This window comes from Prionailurus bengalensis, chromosome B2 (assembly GCF_016509475.1).
Source record: "Prionailurus bengalensis isolate Pbe53 chromosome B2, Fcat_Pben_1.1_paternal_pri, whole genome shotgun sequence".
NCBI lineage: Eukaryota > Metazoa > Chordata > Mammalia > Carnivora > Felidae > Prionailurus > Prionailurus bengalensis.
Window position 1 is genome coordinate 66,704,557 of NC_057349.1, and position 16,292 is coordinate 66,720,848.

The following is a 16,292-nucleotide window of genomic DNA, read 5'->3' on the forward strand; positions in this document are numbered from 1 at the left end:
GACATCCAGCCAGGTAAAATAAAATGAAACATTACGATTTTTCCTATGGTCCAAATGGTTGATTTTTAGAAGCTCCATGTTACTAATGGGAATTTTTGCTTTTCTCCTTGTTTTTCTGCCTGTGAACATAAGCGTTGTTGTTTTAAAAAATACTTCACAGCAGAACAGTGTGTGTGGAACGTGTGTGATCATCAAATGAGGAACACAGAGCATTTTAACCTCGTGAGAGCTTTCACTTCCCAGGGTGCCCTGTTTGTACTCTGTTCCAGAAGACCTCTAAGAGGCCTACAGCTGCTTTTGTTTTGTCACTTCGGACGTGAAGGGCAGCCCCTGCAGCTGCAGAGCCCCTGCCACCACCTGCTCTGCATACACTCAGGAAAGGGTATATTTCATCTCCGGGTCCGAGAGGAAAGTTTATTAAGGATAGAAATGGGGCCACAGAATTCCTGGGGTGAGCCTCAGGGACACAGCAGGTGGTGGCCAAAAAAGCCATGACAAAAATAAGAAAAGGATTCAGATTCTTTTCAACGCTATGCATAATTAGCAAAGTACATGTGGGTTCCAGCTGTCCCTTAGAGAAGACCACATTTTTCATCTCCAAGAATGAAGGGCAGCTTTCCATCTAATGAACTTAGAAGATTCTCTTGGCAGGTAGTTTTGTTACAAGCTAGGTATCTCCAGTTGTACTTTGTTTTTGTTCTTTTCTAAAACCAACTCCATTCAGTCTAGCAATTCTGAAAGCCCTTCTAAAGTTTGCAATAGGAAATGAGATTTCTTTTCTTTCTTTCTTTTTTTTTTAAATTAAATGTGGTCTTTATTAACTCTTGGATAAGGCCTCTCTGTCTCTGTTGCATCAATTTCAAGAAGCCCTGCTGGTGGTGATGGCTGTCTGTCATTCTGCTTCCAAAGTAAACTCACTAGATATTCACGCAGAGGCAGAAAAGGCAGAGACAAAGGTCAATGCTAAAGACAAACGACAGCAGCAGTAGCAGGTTCTTTAAATACTTTAAAAAATACCCATAACACTGGACATTTTTAGGGACGATTGACTAGAGAAAAGTCAAGTAACAGTCTCATTTCAGTAAAGACTCACTCTCGGACCCCCAACAACTATGGAATTACCAATGGTGTGCATGACTTCCAGTGTGTCAACCTAATGAGAAATTAGGACAATTTTTTTTCTTCTAAATCAGAATTTTTTTTATCTCTTGCCTATAGGTATTTCATATGTTTATATCCTGTGTATGGGATCTTCTGGGCACCAGGTAATTGAAGTGGAATAAATATACCTATTTCTCTCACTGTAATATGCTATTGGGTTCACCATTCATTGTATATGCTATCCAAATATTCTTAATATTTATTTGTTTGCATCTATATAAGCTGCCAATGGAAACAATGGAGTAGCAAATTTAATTAATTAATTGATTAATTAATTAATATAATTTTTAATTTCAGAGAGAGAGAGAGAGAGTGGAGGAAAGGGGCAGAGGGAAGAGGGAGAATCTTTAGGCAGGCTCCATGCTTAGCGCAAAACTTAACACAGGGCTCAATCCCATGACCCTGGGATCATGACCTGAGCCAAAATCAAAACCAGGAGATGGATGCTCAACCGACAGAGCCACCCAGGAGCCTCTATCTATGTATCTATGTATCTATGTATCTATCTATCTATCTTTCTATTTATTTCCCTTCATTTAGCAAATGAAGTTACATACAGATCCGAATAATTTGCTCTGATATATTATCCAAAAGTTAATAAACAACAAAAAAAGAAAACAAAACTAAGAAAAACTAACCTGGCTTTTGCAGAGAATTTTTATATTGCTTCCTGTATTTTTGCCTTGACAGGAAGGTAGATGGAAAAATTATGTGTTAGATACCCCTAAACATTTGGTCAGGTATTGGAACATTCCTTGCTCAAGCTAACCTATTTATAGTCAATGCCAAAGCCTCTCAGGGGATTGCGGCTACTTGCATTTTACCATTTCAGACAGTGTAGCAGCTTCGGGTATCCCTTTCCACTCTGCATGTTGCCTTCTCTCCCACTTCACAGATTCCTCTCTCCATATGCCCAGGGCCTTCATAATGACTGACAGCTCCCCAAACTCACTATGCACCAAACTGACAGGAACCTTGGCCTAAAATATCCTTCCCCTCTTTCTTCACTTGATTACTTTTACTGATCCTTCAAAATGTTGCTTACATATCACCTGCTCCAGGAAGCTTTCTCTGATCTGTCACCTCCCCAGCTCTCAAATTGTATGATTCCTCCTATGTGCTTTAATAGCACACAAGATTGTATTTTGCAACAACCTGTACTATTTGTTTGCTTGTTTCCTTTTCTAACCGGTTGGGGAATTCTTTGGTGACAAAAAATATGTTTTACTGTTTTCCCTGTCTTTCATAAACATAGTGATGAGGTGCTGAAAAAAAAAGTGTTGTCGAATGAAAATGGAATGAATGACTTTAGACAGATATTTAAGGACTATTGAAAAGGGTGGTGTATTATGGTAATATCAGGTGTTCTTTCAAATAAACTCAAAATGTGTGTGGCTCAGAAACAATAGGGGTCTGTTTCTTATTCACATAAAAGTTTGTGGTGGTATTTCTGGTCAGTGGGACCAGAAATTCTCGATGGGATCAATCAGCAACTGAGGCTGACAGAGACTCTACCATGCTCGATACATGACTTAACAACCACTGTGGTTGTCTCTGCCCCAGTTGGCCAGGAGAGTGGAAGAACACTGAGAAGTGCTCCAAAGAGCGAAATGCACACATGTGAGAGGAGCTTCTGGGCCAGGCCAGAAGGGGCACACGTCACTTTCACACACATTCCACTGCCTAGAGCTCAGTCACTTGGGAGCACAGACCTCTTCCAGGGCTAACATTCTAGTACGTGAATTGAGCAAAATGTCAGTGTGACTCCTTTTCATGCTGGGCCAACCGTTAATTAAATTTATATAAAACCATGAAATTGCTAGTTTTTAAACGTTTTACATAAATGAAGCTGCTTTTGCTAAATTATTAAACACTTTTCAAACATTAAAATCATAAAAGAGATAATTCAAAATACATTTTATTTGCCTGAGTCCCACCATATGTCTCCCAGTTCTATTCTGGATTTTGGTGTGTGTGTGTGTGTGTGTGTGTGTGTGTGTGTGTGAGAGAGAGAGAGAGAGAGAGAGAGAGAGAGAGACAGAGACAGACACACACACACACACACACACAAAGAGAGAGACAAAGAGAGGGACAGAGAGAAAGAATACTCATTAACTCATCTATTCATCCCTGTTAGATACCAGGTGCCACGTCCAATGGTAAGAATGTAAAATGAGTAGGACATAGTGTCTACTTTCAAGGTTCTTATAGTCATTGCATTTGCATAAACAGAAATTATGAATCAGTATAGTAGTCAAACTTCTCTCTGTTTTTCATTTCAGTTAATTTTTGACTTTTCTTCTCCTATCCATTTTTCTCAAAACTGAACTTCAATGCCTGTAATCTTGTGCAATTATAGATCTTTTTTAAATCTTCTGTTTATATCCTATGCAAAAAAAGAGTTTCATTTATGCAATTCCTTCAAGCCAATACTAGTGATTTGTGAGAACTACTGTTAGACCACAGGTATTTTCATATTGTATGTTCTTTGAGGCGAGGAAAACAAACTTATTTAACGCGTCATTTTAGAAGTCTAGGTTGTTAGATAATTAGAAAACATAAACACCACTAATCATTAGGGAAATGTAAATCAAAACCACAATGAGACATAACCTCACATCTGTTAGAATAGATGTTATCAAGAAGATAAGAGATAACAAGTACTGGTGAGGATGTGGAGAAAATGGGAGCCTCGTACACTATTGGTGGGAATGTAAATCGGTTCATCCAGTATAGAAAAAATATGGAGTTTCATCAAAAAATTAAAAACAGAACTACCATATGATCCAGCAATCGCACTTCTGGACATACATCGAAAGGAAATGAAAATAGGATTTCAGAGAGATACCTGCACTTCTATGTTTATTGCAGCATTATTCACAATAGCCAAAATTTGGAAACAACCTAAATGCCCATCAATGGATGAATAAAGAAGATGTGGTGTGTGTGTACACACACACACACACACACACACACACACACATATATGGGAACATTATTTCATCAATGAGAAAGGAGTACATCCTTCCATTTGTGACAACATGGATGGTCCTTGAGCACATCATGCCTTTAAGTGAGATAAGTCAAAGAAAGACAAGTACCCTATGATATCACTTTAGGTGGAATCTAAAAAAGCCAAACTCATAAAAACAGAGATTAAAATGGTGATTATAATGGGCATAGGACAATTGTTGTTTAAAAGTACAGACTTACAAGGGGTAGTAAATAGGCTCTAGAGATGTAATGCACAACATGGTTAATATAGGCAACAATATTTTATTATAATCAACAAACTTGCTAATAAACGATTAACCTAACCACTTAAGAAAGGATAATTATGTAATGTGACAGAGGTGCTAATTATTGCAACAATGGCAGTAATTATATATGAATGTAACAAAATGTTGTAGACCTTAAATTTATGTGTTATATGATAAATATATTTCAATAAAATATACTCAGGATAAATAAGATGCGGCACACACACACACACATATACACACAATGAAATATTACTTGGCAATCAAAAAGAACAAAATCTTGCCACTTGCAACGACATGGATGGGACTAGGGTGTACTATGCTAAGCAAAATAAGTCTGTCAGAGAAAGACAAATATCATATGATTTCACTCATGTGGAATTTATGAAACAAAACAGATGAATAGAGGGGAAGAGAAGGAAAAATAAAATAAGATAAAGACAGAGAGGGAGGCCAACCCTAAGAGACTCTTAAATACAGAGAACAAACTGAGGGTTGATGGAGGGGAGGTGGGTGGAGGGATGGGCTAAAAGGGTTATGGGCATTAAGGAGGGCACTTTTTGGGATGAGCACTGAGTGTTACATGTAAGTGATAAATCACTAAATTCTACTCTTGAAACCAATATTATACTATATGTTAACTAACTCAAATTTAAATAAAGAATATATTCATTCTATTCATACAAACATACATAGGATTTTCAAGTAATTTTGAGACAATAAAAAACTTTGCACTTAAATTTGAAAGGAATCAGTTTAAAAAGAAACTTCACTATTATTCATCTTCTATTACCTCTGCTATGTTTTTCTTATATCACAAGATAGTAATTCTTTTAGAAAAACCTTCTGGGGCACCTGGATGGCTCAGTCGATTGAGCATCTGACTCTTGATTTCAGCTCAGGTCATGATCCCAGGGTCATGGCATTGAGCCCCATTTCAGGCTCTATGCTGAGCATGAAGCCTGCTTAAGATTCTCTCTCTCCCTTTTTTTCTCTCTCTCTTTCCCTCTGCCCCTCTCCTCAGCTCACATGCTTTCTCTCTCTCTCTAAAATAAAATTTTTTTAAGTTAAAAAAAATCCAACATCCTATGGATTTCTTTTTCTATTTCTGGTTTCAGTAGACCGGTCTAGGTGGGGGAAAAGGGGGCACTAATAAAAACTTGTTTCAAATAAGTTCTGGGAAAGACCAGGGGAAACACTTTCCCCATGTAAAATAAAATGTTACATTAAATGCTAACTAAATATTTCACACAATTGTGTTTTGTCTCAGCATTGAGATTGTAAGCTTCTTAGAATTGATATCAACATTTTATTTTTCTTTTTAACTCTATCATTATGGTATGTGTTATAATTACTGATTATTGGATCATGCATTAATTCTCTCATATCATATATGCCTCTAGCAATTTTGCTTTTACTTTCTGCTTACATTTATATTTAAACATTTTCGTTAATAGTTGCAACTTAGTATTTATCATATAATTATGTTTACCCTCTTATATTCAAAGAAGTCAGTAAGAAAGAGCAAATTTGAATTTTCTGTACTTTTCTCAGAAGATTCTCAGATAAGTTAAAAATAATACATTGCTAGAATAGCTGTCAAGATATTAGACAAGACATTTAAAATACAGTAAATGGAAATATGCATATCAAAGAAGTAAACCATACTTAATACTCACAAAATGGAGGGGAAAAAAAGAGTCAGCCTTTGCAAAGGGTCTATGAGTCAGAAGTTCCAAACTTCATCAAAGACTTAAAAAACAAAACAAGAAAAAGAAAGAAACCAGATGTACATTTGGGGCCCATCTATGGAAAGTATTATATTTTGTATGGTGCCAACAAAGGTACTAGAATAATAAAATGATTATTATGTTTCAGTAGGACTCACAATGAAAGTGAGAAATTACAGAACTGCTTAAAAAAGTACTTGTTCAGTTTTAAACCATCAGTTGAGGATACTTTTGCAGACGTCCCTCTATTCCTAAATGAATTCAAAGAAATACCTTTGAAAAGTTGCATTTTGCCAAGTTGTGTCAACCTAACAGCTGGCTGTTCAAACTGCATGGTGGCCATGGTAGGTTACAAGGAGAGTGCTGGCAAAAGTTTTCAAATTTGAGTAGACCACTAACACAGTAAGTTATTGCAGTCAGAGGACCATTTTGAGGGGCATTACTGCTGGTTATCACTGTCTATCATTGTCTGTCTACTACCTACCTACCTACCTACCTACCTACCTACCTACCTACCTACCCTACCTACCTCAGCTTAATGGAAGTATAGTTTTCATACATTAAAATGTACCTATTTTAAATGCATAGTTGGCTGAATTTTGTTCATGGTATAGAGTTCTGTAACCACCATCAAAGTCACCCTAAAAAGTTTTCTTCTGTACCTCTGCAAGTGTTTCTCTCCTGTGATCCTTGGCTATAGGCAACCACTATTCTGATTTCTGCTACTTCTATATTTTTCTTCTTCTAGAATTTCATAGAAATGGAGTTATATAGTATTTGCATTTAGAGTTTGACTTCTGTGATTTAGCATAATGGTTTGGGGGTTCATCCATGTTGCTGTAGACATTAATATTTTGTTTCTTTTATTGTCAAGTAGTATTCTATAGATATATCACAAATTGTTTATCCATTCACCAGTTGACAGGCATTTGGATTATTTCTAGTATTTGGCTATTACGAGTAATGCTGCAATGAACATTTGTGTACATGTGTTTATGTAGACATGTTTTCATTTGTCTTGGATAAATATCCAGAAATAGAATTGTGGGGTCCTATGATAAGTGTATCTAAAACTTTGTAAGGTACAGTCACACTAATTTTCCGAAAGTGGCAGTACCATTTCCACTTCTACTAACAATGAGGATTACAGTAGCTCCTCATCCTCACCAACATTTGATATTGTCAGTCTTTCGAATTTTAGCTATTTTAGGGATGTATAGTGATGTATCATTGTGGTTTTAATGTGCACTTCCCTGATGTCTAGAAATGTTGAACATCTTTTCATATGATTATTTAACATTTGTATATTTTCTGCTCAAATCTTTTGACTATTTTGTGATTGGGTTGTTTTCTTATAATTATGTTGTATTAGTTTTTTTATATATTCACCATATATGAGCCCCATTGTCAGATGTATGTTTTGCAACACTTTCTCCCGATCTCTGCTTTATCTTTTCATTTTCTTACGTATGTCTTCAAAGAAAAAATGGTTTTAATTTTGATGCTAAAAATTATGTTTCACCATATAGTGTGGGTCCATTTCTGGGTTTTCTATTCTGTTCCATTGATCTCTATGTCTGTTTTTGTGCCAGTTCCATACTGTCATGGTGTCTATAGACTTGTAATATAGCTTGAAATCCGGAATCATGATGCCTTCAGTTTTTTTCTTCAGGATTGCTTTGGCTATTTGGGGTCTTTTGTGGTTCCATAAGAAATTTAGAATTTTTTGTTCTAGCTCTGTGAAAAATGCTGGTGGTATTTCGATAAGGATTGCATTAAATGTGTAGATTGCTTTGGGTAGTATAGACACTACACTTGGGTAGTATAGAACAAACAATGTTTGTTCTTCCAGTCCATGAGCATGGAATGCTTTCCCATTTCTTTATGTCCTCTTCAAATTTTTCATAACTGTTCTATAGTTCTGGGAGCATATTTTACCTCTCTAGGTAGGTTTATTCCTAGGTATCTTATAGTTTTATTTGCAATTGCAAATAGCTTCCTTGATTTCTTTTTTCTGTTACTTCATAGTTGGTATATAGAAATGCAACAGATTTCTACATGTTGATTTAAAAAAACTTTTTTAATGGTTATTTGTTTTTGAGAGAGAGAGAGAGAGAGAGAGAGAGAGAGACAGAGTGAGAGTGAGAGCAGAGAAGAGACACAGAGAGGGAGACACAGAATGTGAAGCAGTCTCCAGGCTCTGAGCTGTCAGCACAGAGCCCGACATGGAGCTCGAACTCACAAACCGTGAGATCATGACCCAAACCGAAGTCAGACACTTAACTGACTGAGCCATCCAGGGGCCCCTACATGTTGATTTTATATCCTGTGACTTTGCTGAATTCATGTATTAGTTGTAGCAATCAACCATACAGTCAACTAATCTTCAACAAAGCAAAAAAGACTATCTGGTGGGAAAAAGACAGTCTTTATAACAAATGGTGTTGGGAAAACTGGACGGCAACATTCAGAAGAATGAAACTGAACATTTTCTTACACCACACACAAAAATAAATTTGAAATGGATGAAAGACCTAAATGTGACACAGGAAACCATCAAAATCCTAGAGAAGAACACAGGCAGCAACCTCTTTGGCCTCGGCTGCAGCAACTTTTTACTAGACATGTTGCCAAAGGCAAGGGAAACAAGCAAACATGAACTATTGAGACTTCATCAAGATAAAAAGCTTCTGCACAGCGAAGGAAACAATCAGCAAAACTGAAAGGCAGCCTACAGAATGGGAGAAGATATTTGCAAGTGACATGTGAGATAAAGGCTTAGTATCCAAAATCTATAAAGAACTTATCAAACTCAACAGCCAAAAAAACAAATAATCCAGTGAAGAAATGGGCAGAAGACGTGAATAAACAGTTTTCCAAAGAAGACATCCAGAAGGCTAACAGACACATGAAAATATGCTCAATGTCATTCATCATCAGGGAAATGCAAATCAAAACCATAATGAGATACCACCTCACACCTGTCAGAATGGCTACAATTAACAACACAAGAAACAACAGGTGTTAGCCAGGATGTGGAGAAAGGGGAATCCTCCTGCACTGTTGGTGGGAATGCAAACTGGTGCAGGCACTCTGCAGAACAGTACAGAGGTTCCTTAAAAAACTAAAAATAGAACTACCCTATGATCTAGCAATTGCACTATTTAGGTATTTACTCAAAGGATAAAAAATACAGACTCAAAGGGGTACATGCACCCCAATATTTATAGCAGCATTATCAACAATAGCCAAACTATATGGAGAGAGCCCAAGTGTCCCATTGACTGATGAATGGATAAAGAAGATGTGGTGTATATATACAATGGAATCAAAACTCAGCCATCAAAAAGAATGAAAAGAATGAAATCTTGCTGTTTGCAACTACATGGATGGAGCTAGAATTTATTATGCTAAGTGAAATAAGTCAATCAGAGAAAGAGAAATACCATATTATTTCACTCATATGTGGAATTTAAGAAACAAAACAGATGAACATATGGGAAGGGTGGGGGAAGAGAGAGGGAAACAAACCACAAGAGATTCTTAATAATAGAGAACAAACTATGGGTTGATGGAGGGAAGTGTTTGGGAGAGGGGCTAGATGGGTGATAGGTACTGAGGGCACTTGTGGTGATGAGCACTGGGTGTTATATGTAAATGATGAATCCCTGAATTCTAATTCTAAAACCAATATTGCACTGTATGTTAACTAAAATTTAAATTTAAAAAAGGGAAAAAATAAGAGCACACAAAAATTATGTTTCATAAATTTGATACTATTATAAATATTTTTAAAATTTCAAATAATATTGTTATTAGTATGGAGAAATCCATTTTTTTGTATATTTATCTTTATCCTGAAAAATTACTAAATTAACTTAAGATGTTTAGGAACTATGTATATTTCATCAGATTTTCTACATAGATGATCATGTTGCCTGTAAATAAATATAGTTTTTCTTTTTTTTCCCAATCTGGTTTCTTTTTGTTTCTTTTTCTCATTTTATTTCTCCAGTGCAATTTTGAATAGAAATGGTCAAAGCAAACATCACTGTTTTGTTCCAGATACTAAGGGAACATCATTCAGGCTTCACTGGTAGGTATATCAGTTGTAGATCTTCTTAGATGCCTTTTCTTATATTGAGGAGGTTCCCTTTTATTTCTAGTTCACTGAGGTTTTTTTTTTTTTTTTACTTTTTACAAATGAATGCTAAATTTTATAAAATGCTTTTTTTTTTCCCCCCAAGTGATTGTTAAACCAACTTTGCATACCCAGGATAAATCTAAATTGGTCATGCTGTATTATGTAATATATATTTCTGGATTGGATTTGATACAATTTTGTTAACAATGTTTGCATCTGCATTCATGAGGAATATTTGTCTGTGATTTTCTTTTCTTGTGATGTCTTTCTCTGGTTTGGTATCAGAGTAAAGTTGGCTTCATAGAATAATTGGGAAGTATTCCCTTTTCTTCAACTTCCTCAAATAATTTATATGGAATTGGCCTTATTTTTTGCTTGAACATTGGTAGGATTTCCCAGTAAAACAGTTTAGACCTGGAGCTTTCTTTGTAGAAGAATATTTACTACAATTCAAGTTTTTCAATGCTTATAGAGGTATTTAGTTTGATGGTGTGTTTCTTCTTGACTGAGTTTTATGGTGTGTTTTCCAGGAAGTTTATTTCATCTAACTGTCAAATTTATTGTCATAAATTTACTCTTAATATTACATCCTTACCTCCTACTTTTTAAGCTGAATGCTTTTTAAAAATAATGTTTATTTGTGTGTGTGTGTGTGTGTGTGTGTGTGTGTGTGAGAGAGAGAGAGAGAGAGAGAGAAAGAGAGAGAGAGAGAGAGAGAGAGAGAGAGAGAATGCCAGTGGAGGAGAGGCAGCGAGAGAGGGGAGACAGAATCCCAAGCAGGCTCAACACTGTCAATGCAGAGCCAGAAGTGAGACTCAGACTCATGAACTATGAGATCGTGACCTGAGCTGAAATCAAGAGTCAGATGCTTAACTGACTGAGCCACCTAGGTACCCCTTATCTCCACTAGTAAACTTTTTTTTTGAGATAATTATAGGTTCACATGCAGTTGTAAGAAGTAATACAGAGAAATCCCATGCAACCTTTGTCTAGCTTTCCCCAATGGTAACATCTTGTAAAACTATAGTACCAGGATATATACCAGATAACTAGGAAGTGGACATTGACATAATTGGGATATAGAACATTTCCGTCACCACACAGATCCCTCTTGTTGCCCTTTTGCACCCCAATTCACTTTCCTTCCCTAATTCTTGACCCCTGAACCACTAACCTGTTCTCCATTTCTGTAGTTTTGACATTTCAAGATGTATATAAATAGCATCATACAGTAGGTAATTTATTGAGATTAGCTTTTTTCATTCAGCACAATTCTCTGGAGGTTCATACAGATTGTTGCATGTATCAGTAGGTTGTTCTTTTTTATTGCTAAGTAGTATACCATGGTATGGATGTACCACATGTTAACCATTCATCCTTTCAAGATATCTGGATTGTTTCCAGGATTTCTCTATTATTAATAAAGATGCTCATACATTTATGCACAAGTTTTTGTGTGAGCATAAGTTTTCATTTCTCTGAATTATGAGGTTGTATGGTAGTTGCATGTTTAGTTTTTTAAGAAATGTCTGTTTTCCAGAATAGCTGTATCATTCCCCCTAGCAGTGTATGAGTTATCTACTTTATCTACATGTTTGCCAACGTTTGGTATTGTCATTATTTTTTATTTTAGCAATTCTGATAGGTGTGTAGTGATATCTTGTTATGGTTTTAATTTGCATTTTCTTAATGGCTAATGATGTTAAACATCTTTTCATGTGATTGTTTGCCATCTGTATTTCATTTTCAGGGAAATGTCAGTTTAGGTATTTTGCCCATTTCTAATTATATATATATATATATATATATATATATATATATATATATATAATATATTTAAATCTTGATAATTTATTATATATTCTAGATATTAGTCCTTTGTTGAATATGTGTTTTGCAAATACTTCCTTCTCGTCCATAGCTTGCATTTTCATCCTCTAGTCAGGGATGCAGAGCAAAAGTATTTAATTTTGATGAAGTCCAGTTTATCACATTATTCTTTTATGGACAGTGCTTTTGGTGTCAAGTCTAAGAACTTTTTATCTAATCCTAGATCTCAAATGATTTTTTAATTCAGGTTTAGAATGAAACCTGACATTATATAACATTTTATATACATTATACATTATACATGTATAATGTATAATGTACATTATACATTATATAACATTTTATATTTAAGTCAGTGATCCATTTTGAGACATGGGCCAAGAGTGTCCAGTTGCTTCAGCACTATTTGTTGAAAAGGCTATCCCTCATCCACTGAGGGAGGCATATTTGTGTATGTCTGTTTCTGAGTTCTCTATTCTAAGCCATTGATCTATTTATCTGTCTCTCTGTCAGTACCATATAGTTTTGATTATAGTAGCTATCTAATAAATGTTAAAACTGGGTATATTGATTCCTCCCATTTTATTCTACTTTTTCTAAGTTGTTGTAGCTCTTCTGGGGTTTTTGCCTTCCTATGTAAACTTTAGAATGATCTTGTCCTCATATACACAAACTCTTGCTGTTATTTTGAGAAAGATGTGTTAAAACCTTATGTCAATTTGAAGATAACTGACATCTTTACTGTATTGTGTCTTTCAATACATAAACACACCATATCTCTTTACTTATTTAGATCTTTAATTTTACCAGCATTTTGTAGTTTTTAGCATAGAAGTCCTTTATGTGCTTTATTAGATTTGTACTTCTAAATATTTCATTTTTTGAACAATTTAACATGGTATTATATATTTAATTTTACTGTCCATTGCTAATATATAGAAATACAATTGATTTTTTAATTTTTAATCTTGTATTCTGCAAACTTTTGAATTCATTTATTAGTTCCACAGGTTTTTTAAAATTTTCTTTGGTAGATTTTGGGGGATTTTCTACAAACACAATCATGTTATTTGCAAATAAGCAATGTTTTGTTTCTTCTTTACTGGTCTCTGTGCCTTTAATATTCTTTTATTGTCTTACCGCACTGGCTAAAACTTCCAGCCCTGGGCTGAATACGAGTTGTGGGAGCAAGTCATCCTTGGGCTGCTCTCCATCTTAGGGGAAAGTATTCAATATTTTACTCTTTGTTATTAATGTAAATCCAAGTTAGTTAACATATAGTGTAATGATTTCAGGAATAAAATTTAGTGATTCATCACTTACATATAACACCCAGTTCTCATCCCAACAAGTCTCCTACTTAATGCCCATCACCCATTTAGTCCATCCCCCCAACCCAGCACCCCTCCAGCAACCCTCAGTTTGTTCTCTGTATTTAAGAGTCTCTTATGGCTTGCCTCACTCTCTGTTTTTATATTATTTTTCCTTCCCTTCCCATGTGTTCATCTGTTTTGTTTCTTAAATTCCACATCTGAGTGAAATAATGTGATATTTGTCTTTCTCTGACTGGCTTATTTCACTTAGCATAATACACTCTAGTTCCATCTATGTTGTTGCCAATAGCAAGATTCCATTTTTTGATCACTGAGTACTTGTCAATTGTATATATATACCACATATTCATTATCCATTCATCAGTTGATGGACATTTGGGCTCTTTCCATACTTTGGCTATTGTCCATAGTGCTGCTGTAACATCAGGGTGCATGTGCCCCTTGGAAACAGCACTTCTGTATCCTTTGGATAAATACCTAGTAGTGTAATTCCTGGGTTGTAGGGTACTTCTATTTTTAATTCTTTGCAGAACCTTCATACTGTTTTCCAGAGTGGCTGCACCAGTTTGCATTCCCACCAGCGGTGCAAAAGTGTTCCCCTTTCTCTGCATCCTGCCAACATCTGTTGTTGCCTTAGTTGTTAATTTTAGCCATACTGACAGGTGTGAAGTGGTATCTCATTGTGGTTTTGATTCGTATTTCCCTGATGATCAGTGATGTTGAACATTTTTGATGTGTCTGTTAGCCATCTGGATGTGTTCTTTGGAAGTGTCTATTCATGTCTTCTGCCCATTTCTTCACTGGATTATTTGCTTTTTGGCTGTTGAGTCTGGTAAGTTCTTTAGAGATTTTGGATACTAACCCTTTATCTCATATGCCATTTGCAAATATCTTCTCCCATTCTGTCAGTTGTCCCATTCTTTTAGTTTTGCTGATGGTTTCCTTCGCTCTGCAGAAACTCTTTATCTTGATGAGGCCCCAATAGTTCATTTTTGCTTTTATTTCCCTTGCCTCCAGAGAAATGTCAAGTAGGAAGTTGCTGCGGCCAAGGTCAAGAAAGATTGTTGCCTGTTTTCTCTTCTAGGATTTTGATGGCCTCCTGTCTTAAGTTTAGATCTTTCATCCATTTTGAGTTTATTTTTGTGTATGGTGTAAGAAAGTGGTCCACGTTCATTCTTATGCGTGTTGCTGCCCAGTTTTCCCAACACAATTTGCTAAAAAGAGCCTTTTTTTCTTTTTTTTTTTTTTTTTTTTTTATATGGGAAGTGCATTTTATTTTATTTTTTTTTTTTCTGAAATTTATTGACAAATTGGTTTCCATACAACACCCAGTGCTCATCCCAAAAGGTGCCCTCCTCAATACCCATCACCCACCCTCTCCTCCCTCCCACCCCCCATCAACCCTCAGTTTGTTCTCAGTTTTTAACAGTCTCTTATGCTTTGGCTCTCTCCCATTCTAACCTCTTTTTTTTTTTTTTTCCTTCCCCTCCCCCATGGGTTCCTGTTAAGTTTCTCAGGATCCACATAAGAGTGAGACCATATGGTATCTGTCTTTCTCTGTATGGCTTATTTCACTTAGCATCACACTCTCCAGTTCCATCCACGTTGCTACAAAAGGCCATATTTCATTTTTTCTCATTGCCATGTAATATTCCATTGTGTATATAAACCACAATTTCTTTATCCATTCATCAGTTGATGGACATTTAGGCTCTTTCCATAATTTGGCTATTGTTGAGAGTGCTGCTATGAACATTGGTGTACAAGTGGCCCTATGCATCAGTGCTCCTGTATCCCTTGGATAAATTCCTAGCAGTGCTATTGCTGGGTCATAGGGTAGGTCTATTTTTAATTTTCTGAGGAACCTCCACACTGCTTTCCAGAGCGGCTGCACCAATTTGCATTCCCACCAACAGTGCAAGAGGGTTCCCGTTTCTCCACATCCTCTCCAGCATCTATAGTCTCCTGATTTGTTCATTTTGGCCACTCTGACTGGCGTGAGGTGATACCTGAGTGTGGTTTTGATTTGTATTTCCCTGATAAGGAGCGACGCTGAACATCTTTTCATGTGCCTGTTGGCCATCCGGATGTCTTCTTTAGAGAAGTGTCTATTCATGTTTTCTGCCCATTTCTTCACTGGGTTATTTGTTTTTCGGGTGTGGAGTTTGGTGAGCTCTTTATAGATTTTGGATACTAGCCCTTTGTCCGATATGTCATTTGCGAATATCTTTTCCCATTCCGTTGGTTGCCTTTTAGTTTTGTTGGTTGTTTCCTTTGCTGTGCAGAAGCTTTTTATCTTCATAAGGTCCCAGTAATTCACTTTTGCTTTTAATTCCCTTGCCTTTGGGGATGTGTCGAGTAAGAGATTGCTACGGCTGAGGTCAGAGAGGTCTTTTCCTGCTTTCTCCTCTAAGGTTTTGATGGTTTCCTGTCTCACATTTAGGTCCTTTATCCATTTTGAGTTTATTTTTGTGAATGGTGTGAGAAAGTGGTCTAGTTTCAACCTTCTGCATGTTGCTGTCCAGTTCTCCCAGCACCATTTGTTAAAGAGGCTGTCTTTTTTCCATTGGATGTTCTTTCCTGCTTTGTCAAAGATGAGTTGGCCATACGTTTGTGGGTCTAGTTCTGGGGTTTCTATTCTATTCCATTGGTCTATGTGTCTGTTTTGGTGCCAATACCATGCTGTCTTGATGATGACAGCTTTGTAGTAGAGGCTAAAGTCTGGGATTGTGATGCCTCCTGCTTTGGTCTTCTTCTTCAAAATTCCTTTGGCTATTCGGGGCCTTTTGTGGTTCCATATGAATTTTAGGATTGCTTGTTCTAGTTTCGAGAA